We start from the raw sequence: 16,639 nt of genomic DNA, 5'->3' as shown, positions 1-16,639 counted from the left end.
TGCTACTACATTGGCTTTACCCGGGTGATAACGAATCTCGTAGTCGTAATCATTGAGTAGTTCGACCCACCGTCGTTGTCTCGTATTGAGCTCCTTCTGGTTCAGTATGTGTTGGAGGCTTTTGTGGTCAGTGTATATTGTGCTCTTCGTACCATACAGGTAATGTCTCCAGATCTTTAGAGCGAATACGACCGCTCCTAACTTGAGGTCGTGCGTGGTGTAGTTGATCTCGTGTGTCTTCAGTTGTCTCGAGGCATAAGCGATAACCTTACCTCGTTGCATCCGGACACAACTCAGCCCTTGGTTTGATGCATCGCAGTACACCATGAAATCATCTGTCCCTTAGGGAAGGGACAATACCGGTACGGTGCATAGGGCTCGCTTCAGGGTTTGGAATGCCTTCTCCTATTTCTCTCCCCAGTCAAATGTCACGCCTTTCTGAGTCAATGTAGTGAGGGGTTTTGCAATCCAAAAGAAGTTCTGAATGAATCTTCGGTAGTAGCCAGCGAGGCCTAGAAATGGATGAATTTATGTAGGCGTATTCGGTGCTGACTAGTTCTCAACAGCTCTAACCATATATGGGTCCACGTGGATTCCTTCCTCACTAACCACGTGTCCTAAGAATTCGACTTTTCGAATCCAAAATTCGCACTTGGAGAACTTCACGTATAACTTCTCCGATCGTAGGGTTTCTAGGACTCGTCGTAGATGATTGCTATGTTCTTCCTCACTCCGAGAGTAGAAAAGTATGTCATAAATAAAGACAATGACGAACTAATCTAAGTAAGGATGACACACCCTATTCATCAAATCCATAAATACTGTGGGTGCATTAGTCAGTCCAAAGGTAATCACTACGAACTCGTAGTCTCCATAATGAGTTCGGAAGGCTGTTTTCGGAACATCTTCCTCAAGCACTCGTAACTGGTGATACCCAGACCTAAGATCAATCTTGGAAAAATAACTCGCCCCTTGCAGTTGGTCGAATAGGTCGTCTATACGGGGAAGAGGGTAGCGATTTTTGACCATCAGTTTGTTGAGCTCTCTGTAGTTGATGCACATACGGAATGATATTTCCTTCTTCTTTACGAACAGGACCGGTGCTCCCCAGGGTGAGAAGCTTGGTCTTATAAAGCCCTTGCTGAGCAGTTCGTTAAGTTGACCGGACATTTCTTGCATTTCAGCAGGTGCTAGACGATAAGGCGATTTAGCTACGGGGGTAGCTCCTGGGATTAGGTCGATTCTGAACTCAACCTGAAGTTTGGGAGGTAAACCTGGGAGTTCTTCTGGAAAGACGTCAGGAAAATCGCATACAACGGGGAAGTCTTTTAGATCTTTCATTTTCTGGCTTGTATTCCCGGCCTTCGGACATTTTTTATTGAAATGGCCAACTTCACCATAGCCATAGCAGGCCTGGTTCACTCCCGAGCCAAAGACTTGAGAAATGGGTTTGGGTTGGGATCTGCAAAACCGGACGGTATGGCCCTTCCGGCCGCAGTTGGTGCAGTGCAATTCACGGCAGGGGCCATGGTGATGGAAGGGAAACTTGGGGCACTTGGGAAGGTTCCTAACATAGGTTTTTGCTGGTACAGGGGTAGTAGGAGTGGTGGCAGCATTGACAGTCACGATTTTTTGGTGTTTGGAGGAGGTTTGAGTTTTATTGCCCTTCTTCTGATCCCAACGCTTCCTCTTTTTGTCAGTTGATTTGGGTGGTGTTATGGCAGTTGTGGTTGTTATTGCTGGAGTGGAAGGAGTTTCATGATCAATCAACCTGTAGGCCAATTCCTTGGCGCTGTCAAAGGTTGCAGGATGTGAAGATAGAACGTTTCCATGATACGGGGGAACTAAACCCTAGATGTATCGTTCGATTTTCTTGCTCTCATAAGGGATCATGTTAGGGCACATAGCCACCAGGTTGCAGAACCTGGCCGTATAAGCCACTATATCTGTCCCCTTCATCTTGAGGTTCCAGAGTTCCTCCTTAAACTTCTGAACCTCACATCTAGGGCAATACTCCTTTCTTAGTAGGTCCTTTAGTGTATCCCAGCCCATGGCATTGGCTGTTACTAAGGAGAGTGAATTGACATGGCCATTCCACCATGTCAGGGCCCTTTCAGTGAAGGTGGCAGCAGCGAACTTGATTTTGCTCTCTTCGGGGCATGAGCACATTTCGAAAACGGCTTCGGCTCTTTCGATCCATTGGGACAAAGCAAGGATTCCTCCGGTGCCATTGAAAAATGTTGGTTTACAGCTCATGAAATCTTTATAAGTACATCCCTATGCACGTGGGGGAATTTCACCATATCTGGAGTTGGTGCCCATTCCAGCTCCACTAGGATCGCCGGAATTCATTTGGGCCATAGCGGCCGTTATAGCTGCGGTTACAGCTATTTGGAATATCACAAGATCAATATGTGGAGGAAGGGGTGGTGGAGGTGGAGTTTGAGCTGTAGGACTGCCTCTGTTCGGGCGCTTGTGGGGAGGCATCCTTTACTGAAAGTTCATAGGGATAATGACAGTAGTGATTATCAATTACATATATGATGAGAGCATTTCATGAATTAATGTAACATCCGGATTCCCAGGTATATTATTTATTCATTTAATTTTTAGAGTTTGTGGAGGAACTCGGCGAGTTGGTGCCAAGACTCGCCGAGTAGGGATGCGAATGTTCATTCTAGTTCATGTCCAGACTCGGCGAGTCCATTCGTGGACTCGGCGAGTCCATGCTGTTTGGTGAAGCCCTAATTTCTAGGGCTTGGGACCTATTTAAAGGCCCTTATGGCCGTCCATTGCAGCTTCTATCCCCCCTCCTCCCCAGAGAGAGTCTCAGATCGTTTGAGAAGCAAGGCGTGACCATTGTTGATCTTTGTGATGTCATTTAGTAAGAAGAAGGAGGTTCTAGCCAAGGGAATGCAAAGGAGGTTGCTATTCTAAGGACTAAAAGCTAAGATCATTCATTTGAGGTATTATTTCGACTCTTCTTCTGTTTTGGGAAGGATATGTGGTTTTAGGGTTTCTTGTACCCTTGACTAAGTTGATTTGAGGTCCAAATAGTCCCTTCTGGAGCTGAGGCTTCGTACTTGGACCCATAGTGGTCCAGAGAGCCTTATCCTTCAAGCTTTATGAAGAACAATGGAGGTCATGACCTTGGGTTAAGGTATTTGGGAGAAAATCACCATTTGATGCCTATTGGTTGAGTTATAAGCATCAAGATTCAGACTTTACGTGACATTTATGCTTGGGAAGGCCAGATCTATGGATTAGGGGCACAGATCTGACCACAGGAGGTCAATAGAGTCTGTGCATGGCATGAACTCTCCGAGTTGTTCTTGAGACTTGGCGAGTAGGGTTAAGGTCCACACAAATGACTCAGTGATTAGACTTGCCGAGTTAGGGGATAACTCAGTGAGTCAGAAGGGGGTTAAAAGACTGGACTTCAAGGCGATACTCGCCGAGTTGTTCTTGAGACTCGGCGAGTTGAGTCGGGGTAGCCCCGCGATTCATGCCGGTAGTGACTCGTCGAGGATAGGGTAGGACTCGACGTACCAAGCGGGACAGAGAGTTAGTGGTCATGTGTGTACTCGCCGAGTCACCGGAGTGCACTCGACGAGTTGGGTAAAATTTGACCGTTGACTTTTGTTGACTTTTGTTGACTTTTAGGGTTTGGTCAACAATGGGGTCCTTGAGTCAAGAGGAGGGTAAAATAGTCTTTTACCCTTCTGAGGGTGACAACAGAGAGTCGAGTCTAGCCTCGAGTGTTATGTTTCTGAGGGTATTTACTTTGTGTGAATAGGCGGAGGCTAGGCAATACTTCTACCGAGTCAGAGATTTACGAGACGTCTAAGGTGAGTCTTCTCACTATGCCTTACTCGATGGGGTAATTGTATGTGACCGAAGGGTCTTATGTGTATGATGTATATGGGATGTAAGTTATATGTGATATGTTATGTGATATGAGCATGATGTGGGCCGGAAGGTCAAGATGATACGGACCAGAAGGTCAACAGGGTCTGGGATGGAAATCCCCTAAGACACTTGGATCGGAAGGTCCTATGGCCTGGAAAGGCGTATGTGCAATATGTGGTATTTTGGGGAATTCACTAAGCATTTATGCTTACAGTGTTATGTGTTATGTGTTTCAGGTACTAGCGATGATTGTGGGAAGGCGCCGACATGACTCGTACACACGCACATTGGAGTTTAAACATTTTGATCTTGAGGTTTTGTACTGATACAATATTGATACAATGTTTTTATTTATGAATGCAAACTATATTTCATGGTTTTTCAAAAGTGAAAAATTGTTCAAATTTTTACGATGTTACAAGTTGGTATCAGAGCCTTGGTTTGATGGATTCAGATACATCTTCGGGCGTATCTGAACTCAAACTGGGGATTGATGAAATTTTTAATAATAAAGTAAAATTTTTGAAAAAGAGAAAAAGGGTTTTGAGACAAACGGAGCAGTGCCGTGTGTACGATCAGCTAGCGTCCGAACGGTGATTTCCCAAAATACTCTCATAATAAGTGTTATCAGACATGCTATGTTATGCTATATGATGAATTACGATATGCATGATAGAGTATACTAGGTATTCTTATTAGGACTAGAGTGGCCTGATATAGATGCCTTAGTCTAGGGTTTTGCTGCTAGAAATGCTTAAGAGTGTTTAGGTAGCAGCGAGGTGCTTATGAGAGAATTGCTAGCGAGTAGCACATGATGGTAAGAGTAGAGCACTTGGGGTTTGGGGCTCAAGGCGGAGGACTTGGGATGAATGCCGATGCGGTATGGATGGTAGTATTGGGCCCGTACTACTGAAGATAACAGGTTGGTGCGCAGTCCAAGTAAGAATCCTTAGGGCGCTAAGGAACCAGTGGGGTGGAGTTATCGAGTGTGATTATATTCGAGTGGGTCCCTAATATTCCTATGTTGTATTTCAGAGGGAAATCATGGTTGGGACGCGCCAAACACCAGAGTTCAATGGGAAGAGTGAGAGGAGATCTGTAGGATCATCCACGAGGAGGTGGTTGCGGACATCAGGGCTGAGATTCCAGAGATGTTCGGGTCTACTAAGACAATTTTGATTGAAACTTTTGATGAGCGGTATGCTGCTCTTTCTGATGCTACTATTGTTGCAGCCACTGCGACCGTTGCTGCTGCTAGGCCGCAAGGGGGTTACTCGTTGTTTTATCGGGAGTTCAGCAACACGAAGCTACCAGAAACTGATGGAACTCAGGATCCGATAGCCGCGATGAGGTGGGTTTCTGACATAGAGGGGTGCTTCTACACATGTTCCTGTCCGGAGCATCTGAGAGATCGGTTTGCGCTGAACCAGCTTCGCTTGGGAGCGAAGGACTGGTGGAGTTTGTGACAGCACACTACACCCCTGCTGAGCTTGTTGCAGTAACCTGGGAGAGGTTCACTGCTATGTTCCTAGATGAGTACGTTCCCTAGGTGGAGAGGGAGTGGTTGGAACAGGAGTTTCTAACCCTTAAGCAGGGTACTGAGTCGGTTACAGAGATTACACGGAGGTTTCACGAGAGGGCGATGTTCTGCCATGAGCACGTGTCGACTGAGCAGGAACGTATGAGTCTATATCTGAGCGTTTTTAGGAGAGACATTCGTGAGTTTGTGGCAAACTCATTGATATGTGCATATTTAGTGTGTATTAAGTATAGTTTTTATTCATATATTAGCTAAATTATCACATATTATGGACAAAAGGTACTTAAAAGTGTTAAATTATCTTTTTCAGTCCAAAGATGAAGCTCGGAAGCAAAAGGAAGCAGGAGAAGCGGTTAGGAGCTCGAGAATGGAATAAAGAAGAAAAACACTAAAAATGGCACCTACTCGGCGAGTCAGATAGACTACTCGGCGAGTCCAGTCGAAGAATCAGAAAGATAATGACTCGGGATTCCAGATAGTTATCGCAATATGGGGAATGTGAGAGGGACTCATCGAGTCACCAATTCCACAGATCGATTAGAGGGAGTTCTGGGACGATTCAGAAGTGCTTTGCTACGATTGAGAAGCCAGAAAAACCCTAGAAGTCGACGAAGAAAGCTAGAATTCAATTCCGGGGAGTAATTAGGGCAAAATTTCATCATTCCACTTATTCTTTTGTTTTATCATTATGATTAAGCAACTTGACTTTGTTTGTTTGCTGTTATTTACTTTAATTATGAACTAAAACCTTTAGACTTCTGTTTGGGGATACAAAGTTGATAATATGGTTTGATTGATTGGTAGGATTAATTCCAACTTGGTGAAACTAGAATTAATAAGAAAATTGAGTAAATTCATGTGCAAGCTTGTAAGACGACCATCAAACAAGAGGTTAATTAAAAATAATAAATGAATTAGCTATTGCAAGTCTAACTTAACCCGAATAATAAATCTAGTGAATATAATTAAATTAGACAATTGGCCACTGTTTGAGTTAGTTCATTCGCTAAGGATTAGAGTAGTGAACATGAACCTAATCACTTGAATCGGTAACCAACGAAAGAATTAATCCATTGCACTATTACCTTGAAATCAACCATAGAGTTAACCAAGTTGAACTAAACAGAAGTTCCTTTCCAATTATTGAATCTAGTTAAGTCGTTATTTTCTAGTCTCAAATTAGTAATAGTTAGTAAGTTTCTAGTCTTGTAAAACTAGAGAAAAACCCCTATTTCTTAATTAACTTAGATAGAATTAGTTTTTAATTTAATTTTCCGTTCCCTGTGTTCGATACCCTGCTTATTTAGCTATACCACATTTGATAGGTTCAATGCCTTTTGTGTGTTATTTGATAATTAAAAGTAGGTTTAAAACTAAGTGAGTTTTACACACATCAAGTTTTTGGCGTCGTTGCCGGGGAACGGTTCTAAAATTAGCATTAAAAATCTGATTCAATCGATCCTTTGTGTGAGATTTATCTTACACAAAGTTAATTTCTGTTTATGTTTTTAGGTAGTAAAAAAAAAAAAAAAAAAACCTGATTTTACCTTGGACTCGCCGAGTGCATTCGCCCAGACTCGGCGAGTACGACGCTAAATCAACTTTAATTTTTTTTGTTCTTTTTATGTGTTTTCTGTTTTGTTTGCAGTTGTTTCATGACCCGAGGATCTGATACACCTCTGGTTCCCCCTCTTGAAGATCCGGAAACCGCATTAAGAAGGAACAAAGGCAAAACCGTTGGAGAATCCGCTTCTTCAAAGAACTCACCACTCAAAAACCTCAAATCCGTTTTTAGCAAGAAAAGGAGCAGGAAATCAAGAGCACCCAGTGCCTCGTTGACAATCGAAGACCCGATTCAAAAAGACACTGAGTACGAGACCGAGGAAGAAAACGAACCCACATACGAGCACATATCCGAATTTGAAGACGATGTCGCCACCGCTATGGCTAATATTGACGAAATCCCCATGGGGGAATGGAAGAAGAGGATGCGTGATGACATCGGCTCGGGACTTGTGCAACCCGTAATTCCCACAACCGCTACTTTTGAGCTAAAAGGCCATATTCTCGCTCAACTCAAGGAGATTCCTTTTCACGGGAGAGATCACGAAGACGCCTATAAGCACTTGGATGAAGTAAATGATGTGGCTGATTACTTCAATGTACCCAATGTGCCTCGTGAGATCCAACTTCTTCGCATGCTTCCTGTCACATTTAAAGGAGCTGCAAAGCATTGGTTAAAGTCACTTCCTCCCGGATCGGTCACCACATGGGCCAAGATGAAAGAAGAGTTCATAGACCATTTCTGCCCACCTTCCAAGATAGCCAAGCTAAAGAAAGCCATTGCCAACTTCGAGCAACAACCCGGAGAATCTCTTTATGAAGCTTGGGAGAGGTACAAGAGCCTACTTAGAAATTGCCCACACCATGACCTTAATAGCCAACAAGAGGTCTCCATCTTTTATGATGGAGTTAATGTCACCACAAGGCAACTACTCGATTCACAAGGACCGCTCACCAGAAAGCCGCCTCCGGAAATAAAAGAATTAATTGAAGAATTCTCCAAGCATTCTAGAGAATACCACAATCCGAGGAATGAAGTGAGTCGTGGAGCAGTGAACTCGGTGCATGATAGCATGGCGGTGGTAATAGCCAAGCTCGATAGCCTAGACCGAAGAATGACAAAAATGGATCAAACAATCCATGCTATTAGGGTAGGATGTGAAAATTGTGGCGGCCCCCACCTCACCAAGGATTGTGATCGAGACGAAAACGGAAATAAAAAGGCTCAAGTATTTTATTCTAGTGGCGATAGATACGACGAAGATTGGAGGAAACCGAAGAAGGAATGGCACGCATACGAAGAATATAAAAAGGCTAAGGAGGAGAAATACAAACAGAAGGAGAGGGGATTTTATCAAAAGGAATAGCCGGTGATGGAAAAGAAGGCAAATTTAGAAGATATGCTCACAAGATTCATAACCGCGTCAGAGAAAAGACACAATGATCACGATGTAGCAATGCAAGAAACCAGAAACATGTTGAGGAATCAGCAAGCATCCATTCTCAACATTAACAAACAGCTGGGACAACTTGCACATCAAGTGAATGAAAGAAGACCGGGCCAACTTCCGAGCAACACCGAACCCAATCCAAGAATGGAGAATGTAAGTGTGATAACCTCCAGTAGTGAAGGAACATTTACAGAATCACTAAGGATCTCCAAGAAGAAGGAAGAAAAGGTAGAAGAATCAGACCCAGCAAAACCTGACCCGACTCGCCGAGTCACTCCATTGGACTCGACGAGTCCATGCGCAATTGAAACACCTGTCCGTTCTTTGAAACCTTATAATCCTCCGCTGCCATACCCAATCAAATCCATGCCTGCAGAAAAAGTAGAAGCATACAGAACCTTCATGAATCATGTTAACGCTCTACAAGTTAATGTGCCATTTGTGGAAACAATACTCCAAACACCTAAATACTTCAACTTGCTTAAGGGCCTTTTTGCTGCTAGGAAGGATTTGGCTGAAGTCGCAGAAGTATTGATGAGTGAGCTACCTGAAAAGAAGGGTGATCCAGGAAATATTGTGATTCCGTGCCAATTTGGTAATGAAGTCTTCACCCGAGCATTAGCTGACTCGGGGGCAAGCATCAATATGATGCCTTTTTCATTCTTTAAGAAGTTGAATTTACCAGAACCAAAACCGGTGAATATGAAGATCCATTTGGCGTACAAGACAATAATTCATCCACAAGGCGTTTGTGAAGATCTCCTTATAAAAATTGACAATTTTATTTTCCCAGTAGACTTCGTGGTAGTTGATATGGAAGAAGACCCCGAAATTCCAATTATTTTGGGGAGATCCTTCTTGAACACCGCGTGTGCTTTAATTGATATATGTGAGTCTACATTGACATTAAGGGTGGGTGATGAGGCAGTGACGTTTAAAGCTATTCCAGAAATCAAGCAAGAAGAGGAAAAGATTGAAGAAGTCTCAATGATGCAATTGGATGATGAGATATTAGAAAAAGAGCTTGCACGTTTGCTAAAAGAGGATCCAAGCAAGTTTGTGATACACTCTGAAGAAGAAGGAGATGTTAACAAGGACTTGGATGAATTAGAAAAACTACTGGAAGGAGGCCACTCAGAAAACACCCAAGAATTGATGGAATTCGTTCAGACTCGCTGAGTCACTTTAATGGACTCGACGAGTCCAGTCGACTTGGGCAAAGACTTGGCCGACTTGGATCTGTTTGTTACTAGTTCTTGACATACCTTGGATTTCGATAATATTCATGATTCTTTAGAAGAACAAACAGCAGAAGGAGGAAAGGGAAGGAAAGTTCAATACGCCGATGTAGCATGTCTTGATACGGTTCATTTCGAAGATGGGTTAAGCACTGGAAAGGACGAAGAGATAAAGGAAAGGAGGGAGGAAGCTGATCACCTATTCACTACTAAACCTAAAGCACGAACCATCAGGAAATGTGAAATAATTAAATTTAAAGAGAGGGAGGTTCAAGAGAAGGTGAAAAAGAATGGGGTAAAGAAGAAAAAGAGGAAAAGGGTAGCCCAAGCAGCTGAGGATGAGGCTGTGAAAAGGAAAAGAGATGCATTGAAAAGGGCTTACAAGAAAAAGATTCACGCTTACAAGACCAAGTACAAATCACAAAAAGTTAGGCGTGCATTCCCAATGCTCGGAGATGACGAAACGTAGATGGGAAGGAGTCTAGCTAATGACTCCTTAAAAAGAAGCGCTTGGCGGGAGGCAACCCGTTATATAGAGTTTGTTTTCTTTTACTTTTTAGTTTTTTTTTTATTTTCCCTTCGTTTTTAGAATCTTAATTTTCCAAATCATCAGTCATGTCTGCTTGAGAGTGTGCATACGTTAAGTGTGGGGTGAAATGATTTCTAATAAATAGCAAATTTTTGAAAATTATGAATTTTTAAGCGACGCGCCGAGTCTGACCACGACTCGACGAGTCCATATGGATTTCAGAAAAAAGCATGACTTCGCGACCAGACTCGCCGAGTCTGACCACGACTCGACGAGTCGGTATTATTTACAGAAAAAAATAATTTCGAAATTACTTTTACAACCGGTAACTAGGGTTTTAACCCTAAGAATCAGTTTTTCACATACACACTCGCCGGGTGCCGTCATATACACTTTCTCTCAAGCATTCATCTTTGTTCTTCAAGGTTTCTTCAAATTTCTCAAGTCCAATCTCAAAAGGTAACAAATTTCTTCTTGTTTTCTGTTAAGAACATGATTATAAGGCCATCTATGGTAGCAATTGCATGAAAAACCCGTTTTTGAAAAGTACTAAATTTCTAGGGTTTTGATTTTTCATGAATTATGTTGTTTTGACTGCTTATTCTGGCCTTAATACCTTAATAGTAAGTGCTTAGACAAAACCCTTGACAAAATTTCCAGGTTTCATGGTCTAGTCTTCATCAACCCGTCGACTGACTCGTGGAGTTCGCGCGACTCGCCAAGTCGAGCCTGGACTCGACTAGTCGAGTCGAGAAACATATGGGAGATATTTTTTTCGTTATATTCTGTGTTTTCTGGGTTTTGTGTATTTGTTTTGCAGAAATCATGTTCAGAAGGGGACAACTTTCTAGTGGCAACCAAGGGGATTTTCCATGGCTAAACTTCCCACAAATCGAGTCCGCTTCAACATTGAGGAAATGGAAGAAGAAGCTGGCTGATATCAAGAAGAAAGAGGTCTATGTGCCCAACCGGATAGATTGGGAGTGGCTGCAGAATGTTCGCTATGAGGAGGAATTAGCTCCTTATCTTTTGAAGGAGTTTCACCATGAAGGCGAAACAATGGTCTGTGATGGGTGGAGCCAGGTCTTCCGTATTCAAGAGTCGGTTTATTTGGAGCTTTGTTTGGAGTTTTTCTCCACGGTATCTTTCACCGGGGGAGTGGATGTTTATCACCCGGCCAGCTTTAGTTTTTGTCTTGGGGGAGAGTTTCATCAATGCTCTGCAGTGGATCTTGCCTGTCGATTAGGGGTCTATGATCAGCCCTTGGTCTCAACACACATCTTTCGGGCCTTTTTGGCACAAACCCATATGGTGTTTCCCGAGGGAGTTACGAGTACGGGCTGGTGGAATACTATTGGTAACAAAGTCTATATCCCAAAGTCTGCACAGGAAGGGAGCATTCGATCGCCAACACACCGCCTCATACACTGCCTCATTTCATCTGCCATCAATCAAAGAAAAGATGATGACAAGGTTTCCAACCTCGACGTCTTCTATTTATGGAGCATCATTACACCGACGTCTTTTGCAACATTCCTTGGTGTTTAGCTTCATATCTCTCGGAGGGTGCGGTCAAGGATCGCAAAACTTCCCGAATTAATGGTGGGATGTTTGTCACCCGGTTGGCCAACTCATTTGGGTTAATGAACCGCGGTGCATGGAACTTCATGACATTGATCCCTACACCTCCGTTCAATCCAATTATTTTCCGGAGAGCGAGGATTATTGAAGATTATGGAGGTGGCCATTATGCCATCCCGAATGATGACCCCGTTGTTGGTCCCGAAGCACCGGGAAGGAGGGTTAGATCAAGAAGAGAGCGGGATGTGGAGGACGAGCCGCCGGTGATTCCGGTTAAGAATGAAGATGTACTAATGGATTGGTACAATGTGGAGATGAGGCGACTACAGGATCAAATGGCACGGGGTTTGAATTTTAGCAACCAATCTCATATCCGACTTTTTGACCACTTCAACATCCCACATATTGATGGTGGCAATTATCCATTTATTCCGTCATGGGATGAGGTGATTGGTGCGAGAAGAAGTGGTGCGGGGGGAAGTGGAGCAGCCGCGGATGATGATGAGGAAGAAGATTGATTTATTTATGTTTTAATCAAACAATTTTTATTTTCTGTTTTTTTTATTTGATGTGTATGACTTGTTCAAGACTTTATTTTGATTAATGATTGTGTGCATTAGTTATTTTTCAGGATTGGATTAGGATTGCTTGCTTAGGAAGGGTTTAAAGTCATAGCGAACGCGTGTTATAACGAGTGAAAGCGAGTCAAGGAAGCGGAACGTTAACGTCAAAGTGTCGAGTCCGGTCCCTAGGGGTATGAGCAATTGAGTCTAAACGTGAGGAAGAGTTAGAAGAGTTCTTAGAGGCTGACACATTTGCAAAATGCCGATTTTTTTTCGTTTTGTGGCCTACTCGTCGAGTGCACTTAACTGACTCGACGAGTCACCTTGTACTTCCACACATTCTGAGATGGTCGCGCTGGTACTTGACGAGTCCACCATATGACTCGACGAGTCAATCATTTTTTATACCAAAGGACTGCTGATTTGATGCTACTAAGTGTACCACTTGCTCACTTATTTTTCCATATCAATTCCTGAAGATCTTACGCTGATTTCCGTGTATTTGGAGCGACCCACACGAGATGAGACACCCAAGGCATGGATGAGATGACCATGTCTAAAGTCAATTGAAGTTGGAGCTAATATCGAAGTGATCAACCTATCCACTGCTATCCCAAGGGAGTTTGTTCCAATTCCCTCTTTAGTTTCTTTTTATGTTTTTATGTATAATATGCAATGAGGGCATTGCATCACATAAGTGTGGGGTAGGGGGTTGGTTACATAATAGACAATTTAGAGTCAGTTTTAAAAAAAAATTTCATACCGGAAGTATTACTTAGGACTTATTTAGAAAATTTTGGTAAAACATTAGGATTCCATGTTAGAATTCTGTTGATAATTGCATGAAAACCCAAATATTTAGTTGAGCCTATATACGTTCTAGTTCATTTGTGGTTTCCTTATTCCAGTGAAATCATGGGACAAAAACACGACCTTGCTCAGCCTGAGGGATGCAATACGTTTAGCAGCCTAAACCTGAAATGTATCCAGGAAAATTTTTATCGTTAGCCAATAAAGGTTGAGATTGAGCGCCCCTGCTTAAGCATGTAGGGATTTGAGTGACAAAAGTGAGGTATACATGTAAAAAAAAGAGGGAATTACTAGAAAAGTTGTAAGAATTTTGGAGCAAATGAAGTGAAAATCTAAAGATCAAAATTCCAAGAAATCCAAAAAGTTGAAGATACCAAAAATAAATCAATACAAGGTGGTGAATTCAAACATATCAAAGATCAAATTATCAAGGAAGTGAAGAATTTAAAGAGCTCCATAGTGGTATTGAAAAGTTGTAATTCTAGAATATGTATGCTTGGGTTGCTCAATTAAAAATACCTTGAGGGTAAAGAGGTTTTCTGAGGATGGATTCGGAGGGTTGCTTAAAATGAGCATAGTTCGGGGTGAGTGGGCAAATGTTTATGAGGATTGTGAGTATTTGGAGTATGGGGGGTTCTTTAGGAAAAATTTTAGACACAAATGCATGCATTGCGGTCTTGGCATAATGGCTGGGTTAGATTGGAGTTGTCATACATAATTCTAATGTCTTAAAATTCAATTTTGCTTGGAGGCAAGCAAAAGTCAAGTGTGGGGTATTTTGATATGTGCATATTTAGTGTGTATTAAGTATAGTTTTTTATTCATATATTAGCTAAATTATCGCATATTATGGACAAAAGGTACTTAAAAGTGTTAAATTATGTTTTTCAGTCCAAAGATAAAGCTCGGAAGCAAAAGGAAGCAGGAGAAGCGGTTAGGAGCTCGAGAATGGAATAAAGAAGAAAAACACTAAAAATGGCACCTACTCGGCGAGTCAGATAGACTACTCGGCGAGTCCAGTCGAAGAATCAGAAAGATAATGACTCGGGATTCCAGATAGTTATCGCAATACGGGGAATGTGAGAGGGACTCGTCGAGTCACCAATTGACTCGACGATTCGATTCGCTTATTTAAAGATAATTCCACAGATCGATTAGAGGGAGTTCTGGGACGATTCAGAAGTGCTTTGCTACGATTGAGAAGCCAGAAAAACCCTAGAAGTCGACGAAGAAAGCTAGAATTCAATTCCAGGGAGTAATTAAGGCAAAATTTCATCATTCCACTTATTTTTTTGTTTTATCATTATGATTAAGCAACTTGACTTTGTTTGTTTGTTGTTATTTACTTTAATTATGAACTAAAACCTTTAGACTTCTGTTTGGGGATACAAAGTTGATAATATGGTTTGATTGATTGGTAGGATTAATTCCAAGTTGGTGAATTTTTGTTATTTTAGCTTGCTAAAGAACCTTGTGTGTGAATAATAATTAATTTTCTGTTAATAGGAAGATAATTGATTAGCATGAACATCTATTGATTATTGACCTCATATGATATGTGACCACTATACTATATGTCTAGGATTAATGAGTATGAAACTAGAATTAATAAGAAAATTGAGTAAATTCATGTGCAAGCTTGTAAGACGACCATCAAACAAGAGGTTAATTAAAAATAATAAATGAATTAGCTATTGCAAGTCTAACTTAACCCGAATAATAAATTTAGTGAATATAATTAAATTAGACAATTGGCCACTGTTTGAGTTAGTTCATTCGCTAAGGATTAGAGTAGTGAACATGAACCTAATCACTTGAATCGGTAACCAACGAAAGAATTAATCCATTGCACTATTACCTTGAAATCAACCATAGAGTTAACCAAGTTGAACTAAACAGAAGTTCCTTTCCAATTATTGAATCTAGTTAAGTCGTTATTTTCTAGTCTCAAATTAGTAATAGTTAGTAAGTTTCTAGTCTTGTAAAACTAGAGAAAAACCCCTATTTCTTAATTAACTTAGATAGAATTAGTTTTTAATTTAATTTTCCGTTCCCTGTGTTCGATACCCTGCTTATTTAGCTATACCACAATTGATAGGTTCACTGCCTTTTGTGTGTTATTTGATAATTAAAAGTAGGTTTAAAACTAAGTGAGTTTTACACACATCACTCATCATATCGTACATTTGTTGAGCCTCAGGCAAATGCCCGAAAGAGCGAGATCGAATTGGAGACGCATGCCAAGGAGGAGGCCGAGTCTCAGAGGATGGATTGGCGGCTGGTACAGTCTCAACCGGCAGCCAAGCAGGCCAAGCCCACCGATTCGAGGACTGGGGGTCAGAAGGGCCGCACTTGCGGAAAAGTGCGGCAAGGGTCATGACGGATTTTGTAGGGTTGGTGCTTGCTATAAGTGTGGCAAGGAGGGGCATATCGCCAAGGATTGCCCCAATGGGATTCATGGTTTGTTTTCACTGCATCCAAACCGGGCACCGGAATGGGGAAATGTCCACAGTTACGAGGGACGACGTAGGGAGCACCTTAGGGATCTGCCCTTACTGTTGCAAGAGCTAGTGAGAGTCGGCCAGTGAAATCCGAGGCGCCAAAGGCGCGAGGGAGAGCATTTCAGCTGACAGCGAAGGAGGTCCGTGCAGCACCTGACGTCGTGGCTGATATGTATTCTATCATGTATTCATTTTATGTTCAGATATTGTGCTTATATTATGTTATGCGTAGGTACTTTTCTTGTGAATTTTGTACCTGCTCTAGTGTTATTTGACTCGGGTGCGAGTCGATCTTTTGTATCGTTGGCATTTAGCCGACACATCAGTATGAGTAGAGAGGCGTTGAGTCGACCTCTAAGAGTTTCCATAGCGGATGAGAGAGTAGTCTATGCCATCGAGGTGATTCGAGGTTATGTTCTTAGGATTTTTGAGGTTGAGTTTCCGATCGATTTGGTCCCCATTGCGATGGGGAATATCAGTGTCATCGTGGGCATGGACTGGTTGAGCAGATTTGGTGCGATCATCAACTGCGAGTGACAACTAGTGACCATGCGAGACCCTAGTGAGGGAGTTCTTTCAGTGTACAGCGAGGGTACATGTTCTGGGTCGGCGTTTTGTTCAGCCGCCAGGGCAATAGAGTCTTCAGCAGGGATGTAAGGGATTTATAGCGTATGTGATGGATGCGAGGGTTGATTCAGAGAGATCGAGGTCAGTGGAAGAGGTCCCGATAGTACGTGAGTTCCCGGATGTATTTGTTGGGTTATTAGCATTCTAACACTTCCTAAGTGTACATGCAACCCTAATAACCTTGGATCTATGTTTGTCTAATTTGTGATGCAAAGTTGAATTCCAAGGTTATATCCTATCTAGCATACATGGGAACAATTTTAACATAAAGTATAGATAGAATAACTTACCTTGTTGTTGCTTGTGTTCCTTGAAACCTTGTGAGCC

The 16,639-nt window shown here is 42.2% G+C and overlaps 1 non-coding gene across 1 annotated transcript; it reads right to left on the bottom strand.

The window, feature by feature from the left end:
* Positions 1 to 7,776: 7,776 nt before the first annotated feature.
* Positions 7,777 to 7,883, bottom strand: LOC145090914 (small nucleolar RNA R71). The gene has a single exon (XR_013701836.1). It is a non-coding gene; the product is annotated as a small nucleolar RNA R71 (small nucleolar RNA).
* Positions 7,884 to 16,639: the final 8,756 nt, after the last annotated feature.

Source organism: Lactuca serriola, chromosome 2, assembly GCF_051521515.1.
Source record: "Lactuca serriola cultivar US96UC23 chromosome 2, Lser_US96UC23_V15, whole genome shotgun sequence".
Classification (NCBI taxonomy): domain Eukaryota; kingdom Viridiplantae; phylum Streptophyta; class Magnoliopsida; order Asterales; family Asteraceae; genus Lactuca; species Lactuca serriola.
The sequence above is the reverse complement of the archived record's forward strand: the minus strand, read 5'-3'. Positions and strand labels throughout refer to the sequence as shown.